The sequence below is a fragment of the Heterodontus francisci genome, chromosome 9, assembly GCF_036365525.1.
Source record: "Heterodontus francisci isolate sHetFra1 chromosome 9, sHetFra1.hap1, whole genome shotgun sequence".
NCBI lineage: Eukaryota > Metazoa > Chordata > Chondrichthyes > Heterodontiformes > Heterodontidae > Heterodontus > Heterodontus francisci.
The window spans coordinates 79,922,353-79,949,131 of NC_090379.1; positions in this window are offsets into that span (position 1 = coordinate 79,922,353).

The following is a 26,779-nucleotide window of genomic DNA, read 5'->3' on the forward strand; positions in this document are numbered from 1 at the left end:
GAGAGATCTGGGCGTACATGTCCACAGGTCACTGAAAGTGGCAACGCAGGTGGATAAGGTAATCAAGAAGGCATACGGCATGCTTGCCTTCATCGGTCGGGGCATAGAGTATAAAAATTGGCAAGTCATGCTGCAGCTGTACAGAACTTTAGTTAGGCCACACTTAGAATATTGCGTGCAATTCTGGTCGCCACACTACCAGAAGGACGTGGAGGCTTTGGAGAGGGTACAGAAGAGTTCTACCAGGATGTTACCTGGTCTGGAGGGCATTAGCTATGAGGAGAGGTTGGATAAACTCGGATTGTTTTCACTGGAATGACGGAGGTGGAGGGGCAACATGATAGAGGTTTATAAAGTTATGAGCGGCATGGACAGAGTGGATAGTCAGAAGCTTTTTCCCAGGGTGGAAGAGTCAGAGTGAAATGGATTGGCTGAAGACTGGCATCTATGATGCTGGGTACATCAGGAGGAGGCTGAGATGGATCATCCACTCGGCACCTCTGGCTGAAGTTGGATGCAAATGCTTCAGCTTTGTCTTTTGCACTGGTATGCTGGGCTCCGTCAACATTGAGGATGGCGATATTTGTGGAGCTTCGTCCTCCTGTCAGTTGTTTAATTGTCCACCACCATTCACTACTGGATGTGGTAGGACCACAGAGCTCAGATTTGATCCGTTGGTTGTGGGATTGCTTAACCCTGTCTATTGCATACTGCTTCTGCTGTTTGGCATGCAAGTAGTCCTTTGGGGAAGTCAAACAAGGCAAAGGAAGATACAATTATTGGGAGAATACTGAGAGGTGTAGAGGAAGTGAGGGACCTTGGAGTGAATGTCCACAGATCCATGAAGGTAGCAGGATAGGTCGATAAGATGGTTCAGAAGGCATATGGAATCCTTTCCTTTATTAGCTGAGGTATAGAATATAAGAGCAGGAACTGTATAAATCATTAGTTTGGCCACAACTTGAGTACTGTGTGCATTTCTGATCACCTCATTACAGAAAGGATGTAATTGCACTAGAGAGGATACCGAGGAGATTTAAGAGGATGTTGCCGGGACTGGAAAAATGCAGCTGAGCAAAGATTGGATAGGCTGGAGTTGTTCTCCTTGGAATAGGGAAGGCTGAGGGGAGATTTGATTGAAATGTACAACATTGTGAGTGGGCTGGATAGAGTGGATGTGAAAGGCCTATTTACCTTAGCAGAGACGTCAGTCACTCAGGGCATAGATTTAAAGTGATTGGTAGAAAGATTAGAGGGGAGATGAAAGATCTTTTCACCCAGATGGTGATGGGGGTCTGGAACTCAGTGCCTGAAAGGATAGTAGAGGCAGAAACCCTCAACTCATTTAAAAGGGGTGAAATTTATAGTCCCGCCACTGAGATTGACAGCGGGCAAAAACATTGGCGGTCCGCACGTCACAGAGCCGCTGCACTATTCAGTGCGGTAGCTCATTTAAATAGCCAGGGCGGACCACATCCCCCCCATCCAGATGACGTGGAGCGGGCAGGCTATCCGTCCCCGGCAATGACGTCAACTGCCTGTGCGCAGGTGCTGACACCATTTTTAAAGGGCTTTGACCCCTAACTTTCAATTTACATATTTACAGAAAAATTTAATTAAAGAAATTAAATTAATTTATTTTGTCCCTCTCCCACCCATACCATTAACAATTCAATTAATTTCTTGGCCTCTCCCCCCCTCAAAAACACTTCCCTTGTCCATCTGACCCCCCCCCCCCCCTCACCAAAGTACATAATCTTTACACTATAACCCTTCTCACCATCCCCTGCACCAATGATATTAGTTTGACCCCCACTCCCCCCCCACTCCTGCATTGAGAAACTTACCGGCTTCCCCCTCGCCACCAGTGTAACTCCTCGGTTCCCCGGATGGGGATCCGAAAGCACGGGACTGCCAGCCACCTACACAAATATCGGACCGGGACAGATGGTGGGGACGTAAAGGTAATTAATGCAGTGATTAAAATTTATTTACATATGTTAATGACAGTCCGGTCGCCGAGCGGTGAAGGGGCTGTCACGAGGCCTCGCCACCACCGGCAATATCGAGCTGCACCTTCCTGGCGTCGGGGCGCATGGCGGCCCTCTCCCTGAGGCATTTTCCACCCTCAGCCCCCACCACAACCCCCAATGTCTGTAAAATTCAGCCCAAGATGTCTCGATATGCACCTCAAGTGTTGTAACTTGCAGGGTTATGGACCAAATGCTGGAAAGTGGGATTAGGCTGGATGGCTCATTTTTCAGCGAGTGCAAACTCAATGGGACCAGTGGCCTCTTTCTGTGCTGTAAACTTTCTATGACTCTATGAAGTTCTTTTCACCTCTGTGATATTGTGTAGAGCTATCACGTTAGGTGACAATTTAGCTGGCTTATACTTAATGTGTTATGAGTTCTCTGGCTGGGTTGACTAGTGAGTGATCAGATAATGATAATTTGTACATCTTTCCATCCTACGAATGTATGCTGAGGTAACACCACCTCAGCATTGTCTTCATTTTACAACTGTAACATCCAAATATTTGAATTGTATTGCATTTGTACATATCATCTCTAAAAATCATAAGCAAAAAATTAATGTATGTTTTTGGGAAACAGAATCAGAGGTGCATAGGTATATATAAAATGAGAAAAAATTAAAGCATGGATGGAATTTTTAAAAGAACATTTGAAGAACACATAACTTACATCAGCTAAGATTTTATTTAGATACCGTTAAGCAATCTCAAGGTTTTCAAAACTCAATTTACAAATCTACATTTATCATCAAATGCTGTGTCGCACTTTGTTTGGATTTGAAATGTAAAAATTAATAAATCTTCTTTAACATTTCCATCTTTGACACACGTTTTCTGTAATACCTTTAACAGTGCTCTCAAATCATGCCAACTATTTCCATGCAAACTTAATGACCAGGAAAGAGCTTTAAGTACAGTAATGTTTCTCTTTGTAACATCACCAAAACAGATTAACTGGTCATTATCACATTGCAGTTTGTGGAACCTTGCTGTGCATAAATTGCCTGCCATGTTTCCTACATTAGAACAGTGACTACACTTCAAATGTATTAATTGGCTGTACAGTATCAGGGTTATCCTGACACTGTGAAAAGCCCTATATAAATACAAGTCTGTCTTTTTGTTTTTAATGTTAGTATAAGATTAAAACAACAGATATGCATACAAGTCTCAATCATTTCATAGAAGCATACAGAACAGAAGGTCATTCAGCCTATCGTCCTCTGAAAGAGGTATCCAATTAGTCGCACTCCCCTACTCTTTCACCATAGCCCTGCAAATTATTTCCTTTTCAAGAATTTATCTAACTGTCTTTTGAAAGTTACTATTGATCAGCTTTCACCACCCTTTCAGGCAATGCACTCCAGATGATAATAATAAAACTGGCCAGTGATGGGATTTAAGCTTTCATTTCCAAAAGGCTAGAATCTAAATCAGCAGCTTAAATCGTTCAGTTGCGTTACCATTTGGACTGACAGGCACTCACTTTCATTTCAAAGTGTGATCCAGAACTGACAAGTTATATCTATCAGGAAAGATTGAACAGGCTGGGGCTCCTTTCTCTAAAAAAGAAAAGGCTGAAGGGTGACCTAATAGAGGTCTTTAAAATTGTGAAGGGCTTTGATAGGGTAAATGTAGAGAAAGTGTTCCTACTTGTGGGGGAGACCAAAACCAGGCATGCTAAGTATGAGATGCTCACTAATAAATCTGATAAGTAATTTACGAGAAACTTTGTTACGCAGGGAATGTGGAACTTGCTACCAAGTACAATAGTTGAAGCGATTAGCATAGATGCATTTAAGGGGAAACTAGGTAAGTCCATGAGGGAGAAAAAAATAGAAGGATATGCTGATGGAGTTTGATGAAGTAGGGTGGGAGAAGGCTACTGGCGTGGGCCAGTTGGGCTGAATGACCTATTTCTGTGTTGTTAATTCTGTGTTGTTAATTTTATGTAATGATAATATATTTCACTTTTAGGAATAAACAAAGACTTCCCCATTCACTTACTGAATCCATTAAGTGAGCTATTAAGGCATACAAGCAAGGAAAGTCCAAGTTTCAATCAGTGATTAGTGTTTAGTTACCTGTTCTCAGTTGGAATGGCAGTAAGTATGCTAAATTTAGCCTTGGTGTTTCAGGCGTGAAAAATAGGCCAAAGTTTCCACTCCTGATCATTGGCCAGCAGTCCCTACTGGAAGTGCATGTGTTGATGTAGGTGAGGACAGTATTTTCTTTCTTGTGAAGGCCACCATCGTGATTGAATAATGCACATCATCTATTGTTAAGGGTGACCACTTCAGCGAGATACCAGGGGATATGCATGGAACCATACCCAGCGAGGTGACGATGCCTTCGGGAGAGGAGGGAAGAACGGTGATGCAAAAACTTACATTACAAATGGAAGAAAAAAATAATTCTACAGTCCCACAGCTAGCAGCAAGCCAATGACTTTCGTGCATGTTTCTGAGATCCAAATCATTATGACGATGACATCATTACATGGTGTGGAAAAGACCGTTATGAAGAACATACCTATGAAATTCAGGGCTATTATAATTTGTATGTACTTCCAAAATAGTAGATTTCAAACTACAATTTATGTCAATATGTAACTAAAGACAGGACATAGATCTTAAAAGAGGACCATACAGCATACATGATTATAAATCTCTTCAATCTCCACATTTCTGGTTATATTTCTAGCTTGAGACATATTTAATGTTTATATTGAATATATAAAGCTATCATATGATTAAAAGGAGACCTAAGACAAAGATAATGAATCTTATACTTCAATCAATAAAGAAGATATTTTAAAGTCAGCTAAAACATCTGAATTGCAAATTTATTAAAAGTGGAAAGAAGTTGAATGACATTTAATTGCATTTAATCATGTCTTTAGTTATATTACTGCATATACCATTAATTTGCTTGTCACATGATGTTTTGTCTTAGTGGAGATACAGGATTAACTATACTGACCAATATTCTACTGACAAACATAGTGCTAAGTGATACTGAACTATACAACCACAGCTCTGACGATTCCGTGGTGACAGCACCTTTCCTGTCATTAGGCAATTTATTTTCGGCGAACCATGGGTCATGGTTTGTTTCGACATTTCACAACATTCTTTGACGATAGCTAGTTTGTGCTACGGTTCTTCAGGAACCTTGGCCACGAATGAAGCTTTCACATACGTAATATGAGTATCTTGAATATTTGCTTGATTGTCTGATTTGTTCCTGCCATGGCTTGTGCTGATTGTTGACATTATACTCACATTCCTTAATTAATAAAAAGTTTAGTGAGTGCTGTAAATAGGGTTATAATTTAAAATATCCATCTGAACAACCCTAGCAATTATAAATCAAGGTGGTCAACAAAAATAATAGTAATGCACTAATGGAAGTTAATCTACACAAAATCTCCAATTGTAGTTACAGTGGAAATTTTAAATTCTATCATGAAATTTAATAATAAAGTATAGAGCCAGTGTCTAACTGACAGCTGAATCTTTTCATTGTTCATTCAGGCATTATCAACTGAATTGTCAGTTGCTGTGAAATAAAGATTATAACAAACAGAATCATGATAGGAACCTTGGTAAGGAGCAAACAGATTTGTGATAATATTCTTATCACGGAAACTATACAAGTGGTCATGGTTTTCACGGATGAAAGCCTTTCCTGTTATAGGAAGCAATTTCATCCAGTGAAAGGGCATATATGTAATGATTTGCACCCAAGGGAAACCAGAACTATTTAAAAAAAAGCATAGTTGCTCCCTCTGCTTCTTGGTCGCGGCAGGAATAGATATTTGCAGTAAAAGTATATCCACTGTGACTTTGACTGTGAAAGAAATGTAACACACAATGGAAATTTCCTTAACTTGCTAGATGAACCAACACAAATTGATATGTGACAATGGTATGTGACTAACTGATGTCTGGTGTATTTCCAATAGGTTATTGGGGAAGGGGGAAAGAAAAAAAGAACTTAAAAAAACCACAGAAACTGAATGAGGCAGTCAACGTCACTGCTACTGGCCAGCTTCATTCACGATTGAGTTGCCCACTGAAATTATTCTCAGGTTAACCTACAGATATACAGGCATGTATTCCAGTGAAAGTGCCTATAGTTTTGCTTATTGGTTAATGCAAGGAAGATACTTCTGGGCTGACAGCCGGTAAAGGATATCTTTTGATTTGCCTTGCAGCAGCATCAAGTTGAAGGCCTCTACCTTATACATTGTTACTTTATATTGCACTTTTTGTCTCAATTTCTGAATATCATTCACCATATTGACACTGGGTGGAAGATGGTGTGATGTGGCCCCAAGGCCAAAGCTATTGCTTAATTGTTTTTTTAAAAAACAATATGCAGGACTATCTTGCTTCCTCATTAAGGAATTCAGAAGTGGAGAATGCCTTTGCTCCAGGTCAAATCCCAAAAAAATAAATTCATTGCTTCATAAATGGAAGTTGTATCAATAAACTAACAAGGAATTTCAATTGCATTGTGCCAGCCCAAGACTTTGGCTCCATTGTTTATTTTGTTCATGACGAACGGACTAGTAAAAGGACTGGATCGCATTTAGCTCTGAGGACTGTGTGCAGCAAATGAAGACCATTTAGCTACTAAAACTGTGTTTAGTTCAGTATGCTAATAAGTGGCGAAGATTATGAAATGATTGTTTTCCTATTGATTAACCGATTTCAACATACTTCAGTTCTGCAGAACTGAATCAGCTGGTGGTATGTTCTCTGTGCCTCATTTTGTGCCTTTGCAAGTAGATGATTTTATTTTTCTGCTTTACCAAACTAACATGGAAGTGATGATGAGAGAGTTTAAGTATATCATCTGTGTTAGTATAGTGTACCTCCTGGTGGTGCCTGCTGGTCTAAAAAAGTAACTGAAGGGTGCAAATAAAATATCATTGTGAGGGGGTGAAATTCCTCTTGGGTGGCAGCCTGCTTACACTCTGCTGCATTTTCCTTTTCACTGACTTCAATCATAGGATCATAGAGTGGTAAAAAACAGAAGGAGGCCATTTCACCCATTGTGCCTGTGCTGGCACTCTGTGAGAGCAACTTGGCTACTCCTATTCCCCTGCCTTTTAGCTGTAGCCCTGCAAATCTTTTCTCTTCAGATAATTATCCAATTCCCTTTTGAAAGCCATGATTGAATCTGCCTCCACCAAACTCTCAGGCAGTGGAAAGTAAAATTAGATGGGGTGTACAGCATGGCAGACTGGTGCAAAAGGTGAAGTCACACGGGATCAGAGGTGAGCTGGCAAGATGGATACAGAACTGGCTCAGTCATAGAAGACAGAGGGTAACAGTGGATGGGTGTTTTTCTGAATGGAGGGATGTGACTAGTGGTGTTCCGCAGGGATCAGTGCTGGGATCTTTGCTGTTTGTAGTATATATAAATGATTTGGAGGAAAATGTAGCTGGTCTGATTAGTAAGTTTGCAGACGACACAAAGGTTGGTGGAGTTGCGGATAATGATGAGGATTGTCAGAGGATACAGCAGGATATAGATCGGTTGGAGACTTGGGCAGAGAAATGGCAGATGGAGTTTAATCGGACAAATGTGAGGTAATGCATTTTGGAAGGTCTAATGCAGGTGGGAGGTATACAGTAAATGGCAGAACCCTTAGGAGTATTGACAGGCAGAGAGATCTGGGCGTACAGGTCCACAGGTCACTGAAAGTGGCAACGCAGGTGGATAAGGTAGTCAAGAAGGCATACGGCATGCTTGCCTTCATCGGTCGAGGCACAGAGTATAAAAATTAGCAAGTCATGTTGCAGCTGTACAGAACCTTAGTTAGGCCACACTTAGAATATTGTGTGCAATTCTGGTCGCCACACTACCAGAAGGACGTGAAGGCTTTGGAGAGGGTACAGAGGAGGTTTACCAGGATGTTGCCTGGTCTGGAGGGCATTAGCTATGAGGAGAGGTTGGAAAAACTCGGATTGTTTTCACTGGAATGATGGAGGTGGAGGGGCGACATGATAGAGGTTTACAAAGTTATGAGTGGCATGGACAGAGTGGATAGTCAGAAGCTTTTTCCCAGGGTGGAAGAGTCAGTTACTAGGGGACATAGGTTTAAGGTGTGAGGGGCAAAGTTTAGAGGGGATGTGCGAGGCAAGTTTTTTACACAGAGGGTGGTGAGTGCCTGGAACTTGCTGCTAGGGGAGGTGGTGGAAGCAGATACGATAGCGACATTTAAGAGACATCTTGACAAATATATGAATAGGAAGGGAATAGAGGGATATGGGCCCCGGAAGTGCAGAAGGTGTTAGTTTAGGCAGGCATCAAGATCGGCGCAGGCTTGGAGGGCCAAATGGCCTGTTCCTGTGCTGTACTGTTCTTTGTTCTTTGTACAGCAGGCTACTGCCTGTCCTGCGCAGCCACGCAAAGACGAATTTCACCCCTTGAGTGTTCTTGGAAAAATTCTGCTTGTAGTTAAAGACAATGATAACTAGAATTCCGAATAATTCAGCATTATTAATATGCTTCTGTTAAAACAGCTGTTTCCAATATTTAGCTTATAAGAGATTAGATGTATCATTTCCATGTAGAAAGTTATACTTATTGCAATTGAGCAACTGCCATTAAAACGAGACAAACTTCTGCATCATCTGGTGGGCGTGTTACAAATGTCTCTCTGACCATATGTTTTAAAGAAAGTCTCCTTATAGCCTCATTCATTTGACCCTTTTCCAAACATACACTGATCATCAGGAGCAATGTAACCCTTGGATTCTAGTTATCATTCTAGTAAAGCTACGCTACAATGCCACCTGTCTTTGTGTCAATGACAAACTTTGATTGTGGCTTTCTAAACCATCATCTACATCATTAATAAATTCAGTGAATAGTTGAGGCCCCAAAACATTCTTGTGGGACTTGTCATACCTAGCCAATTAGAGTGCCTGTTCATTATCCCTACACTCTGTCTCCTGTCACTCAAACAATTTCCTAACCAAGTCACTAACTTGCCTTCAATTCCATGAGCTTCAACTAAAATAGGAGCAGGAGTAGGCCTTTTGGCCCTTCGAGCCAGTTCTGCCATTCAATAAGATCATTGCTGATCTACCTCAACTCAACCTTTCTGCACTGTCTCCATGATGCTTAATTCCTTCAGTACCTAAGAATCAATTGCTATCTGTCTTGAATATACTCAACGATTGAGCATCCACAGCTCCACAGAGAATTCCAAAGATTCATAACCCCTTGAGTGAAGATATTTTTCTCATCTCAGTTCTAAATGGCCAACTCCTTATTCTGAATCTATGGGCCTGATATTAACTCTGTGCAATTGAAAGGGTTCTTATGAGTTAAAATAGGGCCTTAGGACCCCGTATTCTAGATTCCTCAGCCAGGGGAAACATTTTCTCAGCGCTGCCCTGTCAAACCCATTAAGAATTTTATATGTTTCAATTAGATCACCTCTCATTCTTTCAAACTCCAGCGAAAAGAGGCCGACTCTACTCCATCTCTCCTCATAGGACAATCCCGTCGTCCCAGTAACTAGTCTGGTGAACCTTCATTGCACTCTCTCCAGGGCAAGTATATTCTTCCTTAGGGAAGGAGACCAAAACTCCACATAGTACTCCAGGTGTGGCCTCAGCAATGCCCTTATAATGGTAGTAAGACTTCTTTACTCTTATACTCCAATCTATTTGTAACAAAAGCTCACATACTATTTGCCTTCCTAATTGCATGTACCTGCATGTTAACTTTCTGTGATTCATGTACAAGGATACCCAGGCCTCTCTGCAAACATTTCCCGGTCTCTCACCATTCAAAAAAATTCTGCATTTTTATTTTTCCTTCCAAAGTGGAAACTTCACACTTCACCACATTCCATATGACATGTTCTTGCCCACTCATACAACTTGTCTATATCTCTCTGCAGCCTCTTTGCAATCTACTCACCACTTACTTTCCTATCTAACTTTGTATCATCAGCAAATTTGGATACGTTCCACTCAATCCCTTATCTAAGTCATTAATGTAGATGGCTCTCTCTGATCAGCTGAAATATTTCAAGGTGTTCAATCACTTTGTCCTTAATTATAGACTCTAGTAATTTCCTAAAACAAAGTTAGGTTATCTGGTCTATAATGCTGTTCTTTCCTTCTCTCACCTTTCTTAAATATTGGAGTGATGTGTGATTTCTAATTTAAAGGTATGGTTTCCAAATTGAGAGAACTTTGGAAGATTATAGTTAGGGCATCTGCAATGTTCTCAGCTACTTCCTTTAAAATTCTGGGATGGAAACCATCTGGTCCTAAGGATTTGTCACTCTTTAGTGGTATTATTTTCTTAATTTCTCTTAATTTATTTATGTTAATTTTGGTGAATCCTCATCCCTGATTCAATATTAGCATTGTTGAGGTGTCTGGAAAGACCTAGACAACAGTTAGACATTGGCTGATTAGTGGCAAGTATCACTCGCACCACACAATTTCCAGGCAATGACCATCTCTAATAAGAAAATCTATTCATCTCCTCTTGACATTCAACGACATTACCATCATTAAATACCTCCACTATCAACATCCTGAGGGTCACCACTGATCAGAAACGTAACTGGACCAGCCACATAAATACTGTGGCTACAAGAGCAGGTCAGAGGCTGGGAATTCTGCAGTGAGTAATCTATCTCGTGACTCCTCAAAACCTGTCCACAATCTGCAAGACACAAGTCAGGAGTGTGATGGAATACTCTCCACTTGTTTGGATGAGTGCAGTTCCAACAGCACTCAAGAAGCTTGACATCATCCAGGCCAAAACAACCCGCTTGATTGGCACCCCATCCACCACCTTAAATATTCAGTCCCTCCACCACTTGAGCTGGTGTATATATCATCTATAAGATGCACTGCAGCAACTCGCCAAGGCTCCCTCGAAAGTACCCTTCAAAACCTGTGACCACTGCCATCTAAAGGAACAAGGGCAGATGGCGCACACCACCACCTCTAAGTTCCCCTCCAAGTCATCCACCATCTTGACTTGGAACTATATTGCCGTTCCATCACTGTCATTGGGTCAAAATCATGGCACTCCCTCCCCAACAGCACTGTGGGTGCACCCATACATGGACCGCAGTGGTTCAAGAAGCCAGCTGATCATCCCCTTCACATGGGCAATTAGGGACAGGCAATAAATGCTGGACTTGTCAGCAAGGCCCATAAACAGTGAACAAATAAAAAAATGCTATCCTCTTCTACCACTGTAAATACTGACGCAAAGTAATTATTCAACATGTCCGCCATTTCCTTATTTGCATTTCCAATATCACCACTATCAAGGAGCCCACATTGCTCCTGACCACCTTCTTTTCCCTGATACAATTGTAAAATTTTTTGTGTTGATTTTGATATCCCTTGCAAGTTTCTTTCATGCTCCCTTTTTGTAGCTCTTACTATATTTTTTGTCACCTTTCTTTGCTCCCAGTTGCCAGGATCTGTGCTTGTTTTTTTTGCATTTTTGTACACTTTATCTTTTAGCTTTCTGTTTTTCCTTTTCCCTCTTTAGTTGTTCATGGCTGCCTTTTTTGATAATCAGAGCTGCTGGGATGAATTTTATCAGCCTTTTGGGGATCAGCTGGGAAGCAGGAAGGCTGGCAAAATGGCGTGGGAAGGCGTCAGATAGCCCATTCGCCCGGAGCTCAATTGTGCCACTTAAGTGCTCAATTTAGGGCATCTTCCGGTCTCTACTGGCATTTTACCAACAGCTGGTGGTCCCACTGCTGTGTGGGGAGATTGCCAGATAAACCCTGGTGGCTGCCCAGTGGCCTCCAGGAGGATGGGGGGTGGGGGAGAATCCTTTTTGGGCACTCTTTGACCCATGTAGGGGGCCCCGGTGGCAATCGCTGACTCCGTGGCAACCGCGCCACCTGCTCTCAGTCACCACACCCAACCTTGCCAGGGACTGCCTGACTGGCTCCGGTGCCCCCAGACCCCACTTACCTGACTTTGAGGGCACGTGTCAATCAATGCACCCTCATCCTCCAGGTGCAGCCCCAGCAGTGGCCTCTGATTGGGCTGGCAGCTCTGGGGGCAGGCCGCCGTGCTTAATAGGGACAGCAGCCCTATGTCCCGCTGCCTGCCGAAGCGGGGTCACCCCACCCCGCCCCGACCCGGCTTTTAGCTCCAGCAGTCGGATCCCTGCCGCCTGTCTAAATCCAGCCCCTTAGCCCTTGGGATAATAAACTGATTCTGTATCACATTAAATTCGTTTTTGAACACCTCCCACTGATCTTGTTCTTTTTTTTAGACATTAACAGATTTGCTCAGTTTACTGTGGACAGTCTCTGTCTCATTGTATTGACTTCAATCTTACCTGAATCTGGAATCTTCACAGTTGTATCATGTTTCTCCTTTCAAACACTGTGTTGAACTCAACAACAATCTAGTAGTTTCATGATCATTATTAGTGAAAGCAACATTTTATTCCAGATTTATTAATTGAATTTAAATTCCCCCAGCTGTTGTGGTGGGATTTGAACTCATCTCACTGCAGCTTTAGTCTAGGTCTCTGGATTACAAGTCCAGTAACATTATCACTATGCTACCTTCCCCCTATTTTGAAGAAGTGCAGGGATTTCTCCTGCTGTCCTGGTCAATGCCCATCTCTCAACCAGCACCAATAAAACAGATCGTCTGGGCATTATCACATTACTGTTTATGGAACCTTGCTGTGTACAAATTGGCTGCCACAGTTCCTACATTACAACAATAACTACACTTCATAAATTACTTAATTGGCTGTAAAGTGTGTTGAGACCTCATATGGTTGTGAACTGCGCTATGTAAATGCAAGACTTTTTTTTCTTTTCAATCATCTGAAGAGATTATTCAGTGTACCAGTGTGAAACTTTGCATTTCTCTCACCAGAAATCCTTATGAACAAATCCTGCACCTTAGCAGGGAGAGGAATGGAACCGCAGTCCTGTTGGGGTAGTGGGCTTGAAATTGGGGTGGGACCTGGTTCCTACATGTCTCCACCCCTCTTTTTGTTAGTTGCTGAATCCAGCTTAAAGCAGGGCAAGTGTTTCTGGCATTTGCCCCCTCCTTGGGGATGTCACTGAACAAGGCAAGATTGGCAGGATGACTTTATCTATCAGAAGTCCTGCTGTTTGCGCCTCCATTGACCCCCATCATGCAGACATACTTTAATGCCAGGATGAAATGGGAACCACACTGTTTCAAATGCCAGTCACAGAGTGATCAACTGCCATTGAGAGAACAGAAACTTTGAATTATTGACTTTTTTTTACATTTGTAGCCATCTTCAGCTGCAGCAACTATCCCCCATAATGTTCTAGCAAGGTGCTGCTCCAAAATCCCCGCCTACCTGCAGAGGCAAACGAGTGACACAGCTGCTGGCTCCCTTATGCCAATGATCCTGACCCTAGGTCTGAGGTGCAGCAGGCTGACAACTGGAAGTCCCATCCTGTGACAGAGCAGGGCCCTGGAATTTTGTACCTATTGTCAGTTTAATGCTAAATTAAAGTAAATTAAGTGTCGCTACTAACCATGTCTTTTAGAATTGATACTGTCGGAACTCAGGATGCATAACTGATAAGAGTGAACTTACATCCTGTTATTCTGAGCTCCCAGGTCTCAGTGTGTTACTCTGCTGTCACTGCAATCATATCTATACAGTATTGTGAAGTGAAGGGTTCTTAATGTATTTCCTTGTATTTGTGGTATACAGTAATTCACTGACATGCAAATGGTAATTTGGCAACCATTACATTTATAATTTCATATACTTTCCCTAAATTCTCAACATTTGTCATTTAATTTGAATTAAACATTTTAAAACACAAATATTTGACAAAATGTGCCTGTGCATTTTAATAGAAGAATACCACAACCTTCTCAAGGCTACGGGCCAAGTGCTGGAAAATGGGATTAGAATAGTTAGGTGCTTGATGGCCGGCACAGACACGATGGACTGAAGGGCCTGTTTCTATGCTGTATAACTCTATGACTCAAGGGCAATTAGGCAACAGCGACACTCATATCCCATGAACGAATAAAAAATATTGCTAACATCTGGGATTGCATTTTCAAGTTTTATAATTCTGTTGTCATTGAGTTTAGGTGAAACTCCTCAAGGTCTGCTGATATCATCTATTAAAAATCCATAGACATGTTTCATTTAATAACTTGTAGTTTATGTCAGTCCATGCTTTCATTCCACCAATAATGTACTGTATCAATTTCACAAGTCAGGCAAGTGCTGCGTAAACATAGTGTGACAGCATACAAAGCACGCTCTAAGCATTAAGATCATATCTTTTGTGGAACGGACCAGCCTTCAATGAGTTGTTATGGTTACTTGGTTCATTGTTGTATGAAGAATGACGAATAGACACCATTGACCGAGAAGTATATTGCTAACTATTATTAAAAAATGCTGCACCTTTTCCGTTTAAAATTAGTATTGGGTCATCTTTAAGTTATTTATCAGAACTGTGAAGAGCAAACTGATTGATATATTTTCCTCCCATTACGAGTGTGAACTAAAACTTCCTGGTGTAGGTTTTCATCTTCAATGTCTGGCCGCAAGGGCTTCATGGGCTGGGAAATTTGGACATTATGTTTTTAAAACTAATGAACAGATCATCTCTATGTTTTGTGTTGGTGCTCACAGTGGGCAAAGCTCTTATGCCTAGCCTCTTAAGTAGAAAATGTATCGGAATGAGTATTAAATCGGGATCTTCAGCTCTTTTGTTCACATTAGTTACCGAATGAAGAAATACCCCATTCTCTTCCTTGACCTTTTTTCCTACAACCTTCTCCTATGGTTCAGTGAACTTATATTATGAGTAGTTAAGCCATGCCTGCCAGTCAGGACACAGGTATGATTCCTGGTTGATGTTGTTGGGTGTATGGGATCGTCAGTATCCTAACCCTTAATAGAAGTTTGAGGACCAGAAAACACTGCGACATCTGATTAATACCTTTTATTCATAAAATCATAGTTACAACCCATTGCTTGCAGTGCCAGGAGATTGATACCCAAAGCATCACATGTGCAATGGACTCATTGGGTGTCATAAGCATGTTATCCTTACTGCTCACACTAGCCTATGCAAAACGAGGTTGAAGTCCCTAAGGAGTGCTAACCTTGTTACCCCAATGTGTTTTGTTGAATGAAAATTTTGTTTGGTCCACTGACTGGAGATCTGACTTTATTTTTTTTTTGAAGAAATTTAAAAAGAATATTTTTAAAAGACAAGCTGCCAGCAAAGTCATCCTTTCAGCTTATGTTGGCTACCTAATTTGCAACATTGTATCCTGCACTGCAATGATTGTGAGGAGAGACAGAATGTCTGTGCATTTCCCAGCAAGAACCAAGACCCAGGAAGTTTAAAGGAACTATCTGTTTTCTCAGCAAGCAGAGAAATACTGCTAACTGTTATGTTTGAATGACTGAATGACTGTCATGTGACAGGCCCCTCCCCATTTGTGGTTTTAAGCTGCTGCTTTTTTCTGTAGCAGAGGAGAAGCTTTTGGATTCTGACATGAGCAGACGCTTAGTGGGGTTCCCTCTCTCTCTCCGTTCCAGCTTGAAAGCTTTCAAATCCTGCTTGTTGACTGATTACCTTTGCATACTCCGGCTGCATTCAGAAATCCTTTTGGAGGAAATCATCTGCATCGCAGTCTCCAAGGGACTCACCGAATCAGTCATTTACCTCTTCAAACTAAAAGCCTCAGGACCACTGAATTCAGCTAGAAGCCAGCGAATCAATAAGCTTCAAAGACTGTACACATTTTTTATGAACTCTAAATCTATCTTTCCCCACTCTGTAACCTATTTGTGTGTGTGTAAACCTCGAGTGTGTGTGTGTGAGAGTAAAAGTTGACACATTATTTATTATTTTTATTAGTTCGGTTTAGGTACAATAAAGTTAACCTCTTTCTTTGTTAACTCAAGAAAACCTGCCCGATTAGTTCCTGTTATGATCATAGCAAGTAAGTAATCAAACACCTCCTGAACTGGCCAGTACATCCACTTTAGGAAATAATTAAACTTGTTGTGGTCAAACAAGGAAAGGGAAAAGAGGGAAGCTGTTCAACCCCTCCTCACTTGACCATAACAATCTTTATAGAGTTTATTAAGTCCCTTTAATGTGAAGCTATTACTTTAGCGCATCCTATCGATATCTAATAAATACTTGAGTAATTTACTAAATGTCACCACGTCAAGTGATGTTCCTTAAGCTCCTTTCTCTGACTTGTCTATGCACTACCATCTAGCTCTGTTCATTGTTCTCTCTACATAAGTAACCACAACTGTCAGGCATGGCCTTCACTCTCTTACCTCTTCTTGATTCATTTCACAGCTAGCTCTATCCATGCTGTACACTTCCTTCCTGTACCTAGATGATCTGGCATCATGCCCATTAATCAACATTTATTTCTCATCTCTCCCCACAGATTATTACTGAGTCATGTCTGTTAAAGCATTCAGACATTGGCCCTGAAATAAAAACAAAAAATGCTGGAAATACTCAGCAGGTCTGGCAGCATCTGTGGAGAGAGAAGCAGAGTTAACATTTCAGGTCAGTGACCTTTCATCAGAACTGGCAAAGGTTCGAAATGTAATAGGTTTTAAGCAAATAAAGCAGGGGTGGGGAAAAAGATAACAAAAGGGAAGGTGTTGTTAGGACAGAGGGTCACAGAGAATAACTGACCAGAAGGTCATGGAGCAAAGGCAAAGGGTGTGTTAATGATGTGGTGAACGACAAAGTGTTAGTGCAGAGAGGGTGTTAAATGACCAAATACTGAATAGGCCTGGCCCAAAGCACAAACATGAAAAAAAAATGATGGGCAGGCACATGGTAAAAAAATAAATGATGAAACAAACCAAAATAAAATAAAAATAAAAAAGAGAAAAGAAAAAATAAAACTAAAAATAAAAAAGAGAAAAGAAAAAATAAAACTAAAAATAAAAAGTGGGGTCTGTCATGCTCTGAAATGATTAAACTCAATGTTCAGTCTTGTAGTGTGCCTAATCGGTAAATGAGATGCTGTTCCTTGAGCTTGTGTTGATGTTCACTGGAACACTGCAGCAAGTCCAGGACAGAGATGTGGGCATGAGAGCAGGGGGGTGAGAGTTGTGAAGAAGGGTCACTGACCTGAAACGTTAACTCTGCTTCTCTCTCCACAGATGCTGCCAGACCTGCTGAGTATTTCCAGCATTTCTTGTTTTTATTTCAGATTTCCAGCATCTGCAGTATTTTGCTTTTATATTATATATGAGAGCAGGGGGGACGTGTTGAAATGGCAAGCGACAGGAAGCTCAGGGTCATGCTTTTGGACTGAGCAGAGGTGTTCTGCAAAGCGGTCACCCAGTCTGTGTTTGGTCTTCCCAATGTAGAGGAAACTGAACTGTGAGCAGCGAATACAGTATACTACATTGAAAGCAGTACAAGTAAATCGCTGCTTCACCTGAAAGGAGTGTTTGAGGCTTTGGATAGTGAGGAGACAGGAGGTGAAAGGGCAGGTATTACACCTCCTGCGATTGCATGGGAAGGTGCCATGAGAAGGGGATGAGGTGTCGGGGGTAATGGAGGAGTGGACCAGGGTGTCGCAAAGGGAACGATCCCTTCGAAATGCTGACAGGGGAGAGGAGGGGAAGATGTGTTTGGTAGTGCCATCAGGCTGGACGTGGCAGAAGTGGCGGAGGATGGTCCTTTGGATGCGGAGACTGGTGGCATGGAAAGTGAGGACAAGGGGAACCCTGTTGCAATTCTGGGATGGAGGGGAAGGGGTGAGGGTAGAGGTGTGAAAATGGGCCAAACACGGTTGAGGGCCCTGTCAACCACAGTGGGGGGGAATCCTCAGTTGAGGAAAAAGGAAGACATATCAGAAGCACCGTCATGGAAGGCAGCATCATCAGAGCAGATGCGTCAGAGGCAGAGAAACTGGGAGAATGGAATGGGGTCCTTACAGGAGGCAGGGTGTGAAGAAGTGTACTCGAGGTAGCTGTTGGAGTTGGTGGGCTTATAATGAATATTAGTAGATAGCCTATCCCCAGAGATGGAGACAGAGAAGTTGGGGAAGGGCAGTGAGGTGTCAGAGATGAACCATGTGAAGGTGAGAGAAGGGTGGAAATTGGAAGCAAAGTTGATAAAGTTTTCCAGTTCGGGGCAGGAGCAGGAAACAGCACCGATACAGTCATTAATGCACCAGGAAAGAGTTGGGGGAGGGGGCCTAAGTAGGACTGGAACGAGGAATGTTCAACATATCCCACAAAAAGATAGGCATAACTAGGACCCATGCGGGTACCCATAGCAACACCTTTTATTTGAAGGAAGTGAGTGGAGTTGGAGAAGTTGTTCAATGTGAGAACAAGTTCAGCCAAGCGGAGGAGGGTGGTGGTGCTTGGCGACTGGTTGGGCCTCTGTTCAAGGAAGAAGCGGAGAGCCCTCAAACCGTTCTGGTGGGGGATGGAGGTGTAGAGATGTTTAAAGTCCATAGTGAAGAGGAGGTGGTTAGGGCCAGGAAATTGGAAATTGTCAAATGACGTAGGGTGTCAGAAGAGTCACAGATGTAGGTGGGAAGAGACTGGACCAGGGGAGGAAAGATAGAGTCAAGATAGGAAGAAATAAGTTCAGTGGGTTAGGAACAGGCTGAAACAATGGGTCTGTGGGACAGTCCTGTTTGTGGATTTGGGGAATGAGGTAGAAGCGGGCTGTCTGGGGTCGTGGGACTATGAGGTTATAGTCCCTTCCCTTCCCCAACTTCTCTGTCTCCATCTCTGGGGATAGGCTGTCAACTAATATTCATTATAAGCCCACCAACTCTCACAGCTACCTCAACTACACTTCTTCACGCCCTGCACTCCATTCCAATCTCCCAGTTTCTCCGTCTCTGACGTACTGCTCTGATGATGCAACCTTCCACAATAGCGCTTCTGATATGTCATCTTTTTTCCTCAACCGAGGAGGCCCCACCACTGTGGTTGACAGTGCCCTCAACCGTGTCCGGCCCATTACCCTCACCCCTTCTCCTCCCTCCCAGAACCATGACAGGGTTCCTCTTGTCCTCACTTTCCACCCCATTAGGCTCCATATCCAAAGGATCATCCTCTGCCATTTCTGCCACATCCAGCAGGATGTCACTACCAAACGCATCTTCCCCTCCCCTGTCAGCATTCCAAAGGGATCATTCCCTCCGCGACACCCTGGTCCACTCCTCCATTACCCCCGACACCTCGTCCCCTTCCCACTGCACCTTCCCATGCAATCGCAGGAGGTGTAACACCTGCCCTTTTACCTCCCATCTCCTCATTATCCAAAGCCCCAAACACTCCTTTCAGGCGAAGCAGTGATTTACTTGTACTGCTTTCAATTTAGTATACTATATTCGCTACTCAAAATGCAGTCTTCTCTACACTGGGGAGAACAAACACAGATTGGGTGGCTGCTTTGCGGAATACCTCCGCTCAGTCCGAAAGCATGACTCAGAGCTTCCTGTCGCTTGCCATTTCAATACATACCCCTGCTCTCGTGCCACATCTCTGTCCTGGGCTTGCTGCAGTGTTCCAGTGAACATCAACGCAAGCTCAAGGAACAGCATCTTATTTACCAATTAGGACTGAACATTGAGTTTAATCATTTCAGAGCATGACAGGCCCCCCTTTTTATTTTTAGTTTTATTTTTTCTTTTCTCTTTTTTCTTTTTATTTTAATTTGGTTTGTTTCATCATTCATTTTTTTACCATGTGCCTGCCCACTTTTTTTTCATGTTTGTGCTTTGGGCCAGGCCTATTCATTATTTGGTCATTTAACACCCTCTGTGCGCTAATGCTTTGTCTTTCACCACACCATTAACATACTGTTTGCCTTTGCTCCATGACCTTCTGGTCAGTTATGCTCTGTGACCCTCTGTCCTAACAACACCTTCCCTTTTGTTATCTTTTGCCCCACCCCTGCTTTATTTGCTTAAAACCTATTACATTTCCAACCTTTGCCAGTTCTGATGAAAGGTCACTGACCTGAAATGTTAACTCTGCTTCTCTCTCCACAGATGCTGCCAGACCTGCTGCGTTTTTCCAGAATTTTTTGTTTTTATTTCAAATTTCCTGCATCGGCAATGTTTCGCTTTTATTTCAGTCATTGGCCCTTTCCTAATTAATCCTTAAAACTACTAACAGAAGTAGTTTAGGATGTTTACATGGCTATTCTACCTAATGTACATAGACTTACAGGTGTTGAGTTGGATGATTTCACGTGGGACAACAGGTGCAGTGCTACAATTGGCTGCAGCATTCTTGGATCAAAAAGAGGAAAAATAAGCCAAGATTCTTGCTTCACTCAATAGCCAGCAACCTGCTGCTAGAAGGGAATGTTAACTGAGGACTGACTTAGGCATAGCAGTGATACCCCCACAAAGACATAATCTAATTGTACTCACTGTCACGATTCCCTCCTCAATAATGGGCACTTGGGTCTGGTGGGGTGCCAAGGCTACCATCAACCAACATCCAGGTCCCACACAGCAAGCAGCAGCCCCAAATAACCATGCCAAAACATCAGCAACCAGGAAGGCCAGTAAAAATGGGTGAAGGCAATATGTTTATTCTGGGGTTGCTAACAACTTTTGGAGACCCACACATTGCGAGCTAATGGCCAATAGCCTCTTCTAGAGCCAAAATAAAAGCAGCTTGCAACTCAGTCTTCCTCAGGAACTCAAAATTGTGGAACTCCTAACCTTCCTTAAAATTATACTTCAAAAAAGTACTTAATGGGATGTAAGTTGCTTTGGGATGTTGAGGTCATGAAAGGCATCATATAAATCATAGTATCATAAAATTATACATCAGAGAAGAAGGCCACACGGCCCATTGTTCCTGTGCCAGCTGTTTGGTAGAGCTATGCAATTAATCCCATTCCCCTGCTTTTTCTCTGTTTTTTTTCCCCCTTCAAGTATTTATCCAATTCTCTCTTGAATGTATCTATTGAATTTTCTTCCACCAACCTTTCAGGCGGTGCATTCCAGATCACAAAATATTGCTGTGTATAAAAAGCTTCCTCTGGTTCTTTTGCCAATCACTTTAAATCTGTTAGGCTGTATTTTTCTAATTGACAATTCATTTTGTCCCAGGTTGTTGTCTGTAATTTTGTCCCCACCAATGATGTTGGGCAGACCTGACCTGTCGTTGCTGCATTTATCCCTCTCCCCTTTTTTAAACAGTGCTATAATATTTGCAATCCTCCAGTCCTCTGGCACCACTCCCCTATCTAAGGAGGATTGGAAGATTACAGCTAGAGCAATTTCCACCCTCACTTCTCCCAGTAACCTAGAATGCAGCCCATTATGCGATATTGGTACTGCCTCCTCCTTTACTGCTAACTTGGCAGCATCATCTTCTGTAGTGAAAACAGATGCAAAGTTTAGTACCTCAGCCATGCCCTCTGTCTTCACAAGAAGATCTTTTTGCTCCCTAATCAACCAAACTGACCCACTCAACCACCTTCCCTCCCTTTCTATGAGTTATGTGCTTTCAAAACTGTCATCTTTTCAATATTGGTGGTGTACTGTACATGCATTGACCTTTCATTTCAGTTTTTCAATTTCCAAGAAATGCTAAGATCCAGACTGCACTGATGATCATGTGTTGATTATATTGCCATAATCCACAGAGTCTGCATAGAAGACTAGTGTCAGTGTTACTCTGTGTCTAAAGTTATTTTATTTTGAAGCATGATCGATAGCAGCTTCTTTCATGAGATTAACATTTAAATAGATTATTTAATTTGTGCTATAATGCTGTATTGCACTCTATTGGACTATCTGCAAAAGATTATTTTTTGGATTTTTTTTCATTTTGTCCTTTCAGAAAGCAGAAAACAAATATTATTCCATAAATTGCAATATATGATTCTTGGCATCTTCTTTTTATTCAGAAATGATTAATTTTATTTTCACAAGATTGTGGCTACAGTATATACTTCTGGTCGAATCCCTGTGAAGTGCAGATGGCGTGCAATAGTTATTTGAACAGAGCAATGAGCCTTTCGGAAATGGCAGTCCCAGGAGTCTTGGCACTTTTTCATCAGCATTGCCTTTAGGAATGGCTTTGTGAGGCAGAACCAGCATTAATTGTCATGTTCTACACGTACCTGTTCTTGTAGGTCTTCCAATGCCTGAAGCTAGTAAAGTCAAAATATCAATATTTAACAAAGCAGACGTGCAAGATGTGATGCATCACTGCTCCAACTGACATCAGGCTGAGGTTAGTTGTTCCCTCTTCGGAATCCCACAATTCAGATTTTGTTTTCTGACATTAAAAGACTTGTAGCTTATGCCTGATTTTTGTACATCCTTTGGTCAAGATTTTTCTGGGACACATATTGTAATCAGTAACAAATTTAAGTGAAAATGATTTTGATTCCATGATTCACTCACATTCCTCCTTACCTTCTAATCCCACTGGCACACAGAATTAAACATTTTTTGATCGCACTTAATTCTCCTGTTAAACTTAGAATTAAAATTAGTCAGTAAGATCTTCACTGAGTCAGGATGTAAAGTCATCAATCTATAATAGATACTGCAACTGAATAAAAGGCAGCACTATAACATAAATAAAAAGATCTATTTAAATGCTCATGTCATACCTCCCTATCACTGAAGAGGTGGGGGAAAATCACCGTGGGTCTGATTCCATTGGGAAGGCAGCAGGAGTTGTGAGCCTGCTGCCCTGCCACCTAATAAAATCAGTGTAGGGCCAGACTCATTTTCATGGTGGGCGATGTTGGAATACTTTTGGAGAGCTGCCATCACTAGTTGAGCGCTGACAGACAAATTGATGATCTGGGGGGATGGGAGCAGCTTGTCTGTGGAGTCAAGACAGAAAAGGTGGGAGATGGAGAATGGAGGAGGAGGAATTAATCACGGGGTGTTGGGGAGAGGTGGTTGAAGGAGAATTTGAGAGTCTGGTTGAGCATAGTGTTCCTTCTGAGCACACAGAAGTCAGTGCCAGTGTTTTGTTTTTACCATTTTAACTAACTTGCTGGAGTTTTTTTGAAGGGGTAACCGAGAGGGTTGATGAGGGTAATGCTGTTGTGGTGTACAAGGACTTCCAAAAGGCATTTGATACAGTGCCATACAAGAGACTTGTGAGCAAAGTTATAGCTCATGGAATAAAAGGGACAGTAGCAAAATGGATACAAAATTACCTAAGTGACAGGAAACAGAGAGTCGTGGTTAATGGATTTTTTGGGGGCTGGAGGAAGTTTTGTGATGGAGATCCACAGGGGTCAGTGTTGGGAGCCTTGCTTTTCCTGATATATATTAATGACTTAGACCTTGGTGTGCAGATCACAATTTCAAAATTTGTGGATAATACAAAACTTGGAAGCATTGCGAACTGTGAGGAGGATAGTGTAGAATTTCAAAAGGATATAGACAAGTTGGTGGAATGGGCAGACAGGTGGCAGATGAAGTTCAATGCAGAGAAATGTGAATTGATTCACTTTGGTAGGAAGAACATGGAGAGACAATGTAAAATAAAGGGTACAACTTTAAAGGGGGTGCAGGAACAAAGGGACCTGGGGATATATGTGCATTAGTCGTTGAAGGTGGCAGGACAAGTTGAGAGAGCAGTTAATAAAGCATACAGTATCCTAGGCTTTATTAATAAGGGCATAAAGTACAAGAGCAAGAAGCTTATGTTGAACTTGTATAAGATACTTGTTCGGCCTTAGCTGAAGTACTGTGTGCAGTCTGAGCACCGCACTTTGGGAAAGATGTGAAGGCATTGGAGAGAGTGCAGAAAAGATTCATGAGAATGGTTTCAGGGATGAGGAATTTCATTTACAAAGATAGATTGAAGAAGTTGGGACTGATTTCTTGGAGAAGAGAAGGCCGAGAGGTGATTTGATAGAGGTAATCAAAATCATGAGGGGTCTGGACAGAGTAGATAGGGAGAAGTTGTTCTCACTCGTGAAAGGATAAAGAACGAGAGGGCACAGATTTAAGGTAATTGGCAAAAGAAGCAATGGCAACATGAGGAAAAACCTTTTCATGCAGCGAGTGATTAGGATCTGAAATGCACTGCCAGAAAGTGCAGTGGGGACAGGTTTGATCGAGTCATTCAAGAAGGATTTAGATAGTTACCTGAAAGGGAAGAATGTACAGGGTTATGGGGAGAAGACGGGGCAATGGCACTAAGTGAATTGCTCATTTGGAGAGCTGTTGCAGACATGATGGGTCGAATGGCCTCCTTCTATGCTGTAAGAATTCTGTGATTTTCAGAGCAGCCTGCAGTGGTCTCTTTAAGAACCAATGGTTCAGCTACCATCGCTCAGTTCCACTCTCAGTGGGATGACTATGTGCTGCACCCAGCGGACTACCAAAATTGTAAGGAGACTCATGCCTGTTTTGACCAGGATTGCTGCTCGCCTGTTTCCCAGCCCACTCTGAAATCACAGCAGGCTGGTTTTTGGTGGGAATTATGCAGCAATAGCTATACTGCCATTCCCGACCCGTTGCCACCTTGTTCCGGCTTTGGAAACCGGTCCTTAAAATCTTTTCCTAATCTCAATGTAAATCACTGTAGTGCATTTCAGGAGGTCTCAGTCTCATTGCGAGTCATCAAGTTCTGAGGACTGTTGGCAAGGGAAGTTACAGAGGTATTAATTTCATTTTTTAAAAAAGTGCACCGGAAAACTTTAAAGAGAAAAAGGTGGAGGAAAAAGAGCTGGAAGGATTCATCATTTTTTGTCACAACGTCATGTTGCTTTATAGGCATAATTTACATCACATTATGTGGAGCATAAACACCAGCATAGACCTATTGGGTCAAATGACCGATTTCAGTTCTGCAAAATGCGACATAACTTTTAAGCAATTTAAAGATTTTCTGACCACTTTTTCAGAAAGAAAGCCTTTTAAATGCCAAGGGTTGGATTTTTTTTGAATCAGAGTGAATTTCCTTTCACCTCTCCAGCATTGCCATGATCCTGACCCATTTTCCTGGATCGGGGTTCATTACTCATGTTCCTGGTGGGAAGTTCACCAGTGACACCAAGAAAGCTCTGGCAGCCCTGCAGCAGGGATGGTGCTGCAGCAACACAAGAGCAACCTTTTAAAGGAGCAGTAGAGCCCCTCAAGGTGTCAAGATGTCAGAAGCTGCAGCCTTGTAGACCTATAAAGACCAAGGCCTGTACAAGTAATTGAGAGGGACTCTACCAAACTTTTCCCCTCCATTTCTGCTGCACTGCCTTGCTTTGAGTGGGATAGTGGTAGAAAACTCACCCTTAAATGGCTGTGGGCAAAAACTCCAATGCAGTGCTGAGGGAGTGCTGCACTGTCAGAGGTGCCATCTTCCAGATAAGACGTTGAGCCAAGGCTCCATTTGCCCTCTCAGATAGATGTAAAAGATCCCATGGCACTATTTCAAAGAAGATCAGGGGGTTCTACCTAAAATCCTGGCCAATATTTATCCCTCAACCAACATCACTCAAAACAGATTATCTGGTCATTATTGATTTGCTGTTTTTGGGACCTTGCGGTGAGCAAATTGACTACCACATTTGCTACATTGACTGTGCTTCAAAAAGTATTTAATTGGCTGTAAAAGTGCTTTCGGAAGTCCTGAGGTCATGAAAGCCACTCTGTAATTGCAAATCTTCCTTCATGTGAATGGAAGCCACTATAGAATTGCTGAGGTCTTGCAACAAAAATGTGAAACCTAGAGATACTCTACAAATGCTGTCCTTACAAAAATGAAACCAACTTGTTCCATACTATCCAGTATTTAATATGAATACTGGTGACTCCTTGAACAGGTGGCACATTGTAATTTCTCATTTTAGCACTGCACATTAATAGGTCATGTTTAAACCCAGAGTTTTTTTTTAAAAAGTGTTTTACTTTCACCACAATGCACACCCTGCCAATTCTTATTCATGATGACATGCATACCAAGAAGCACCAACTTTTATTCTGGCCTGTAAACACAAAATAAATCAGGTGAACAATATAACTAGAAAGAAAACAAATAATCTAAACATTGTATAGTAATGGAAAGGCAAAGTAAACCTTTAGGAAAAATGTTTCAGAAATATATTACAGAAGAGCAGACTATTTGATAATACACAGGAGATGGAATGGAATTTAAGTGCATGCAATTCAAATAACATGTCAAAATTGTTAGTGTGGGAAATGGAAATGTTACATTGCTACCATGAGGACTCAAGTTCCCGTTTTAAACCGTAAAACCTCTATGGGATGGTGCATAAACCAGGAGTTTCAATATCAATCAAAAATTGCTTTCTTCATTTCCAGTGTTGTTATTCAAAGTGGCAGCCAGCTACCCAGCAACAGTCCAGTTTTCGCAGCTGAAGTCCCGATGGTGCTAAATCTTCAGCATTTCCACCGTGACCGATTGCACCTCACGGACATTAAATTTGCAGCAACATTTTGCTGAGTTTGTCAATCTAGAAGTTGGGCGTCTCTATGGGACTGTGATGTCTGTATTGCTTCTGCAGTTACGTCTGTGGCCACATTCTCAGAAATGAGTTGTGCATCTCTGTGGACTTACTGCCTTTTCAGCTAATTCTATTTTTTTCTTCTTATGTCCAGACTCTAAAGAGTGCTCTGATTTAGAAACTCATTTGAATGGAGGTGACACGATATCTTGCTATACTGTACTTAACCAAATCTGTGCAAGACACATATCACTTTATTCTTA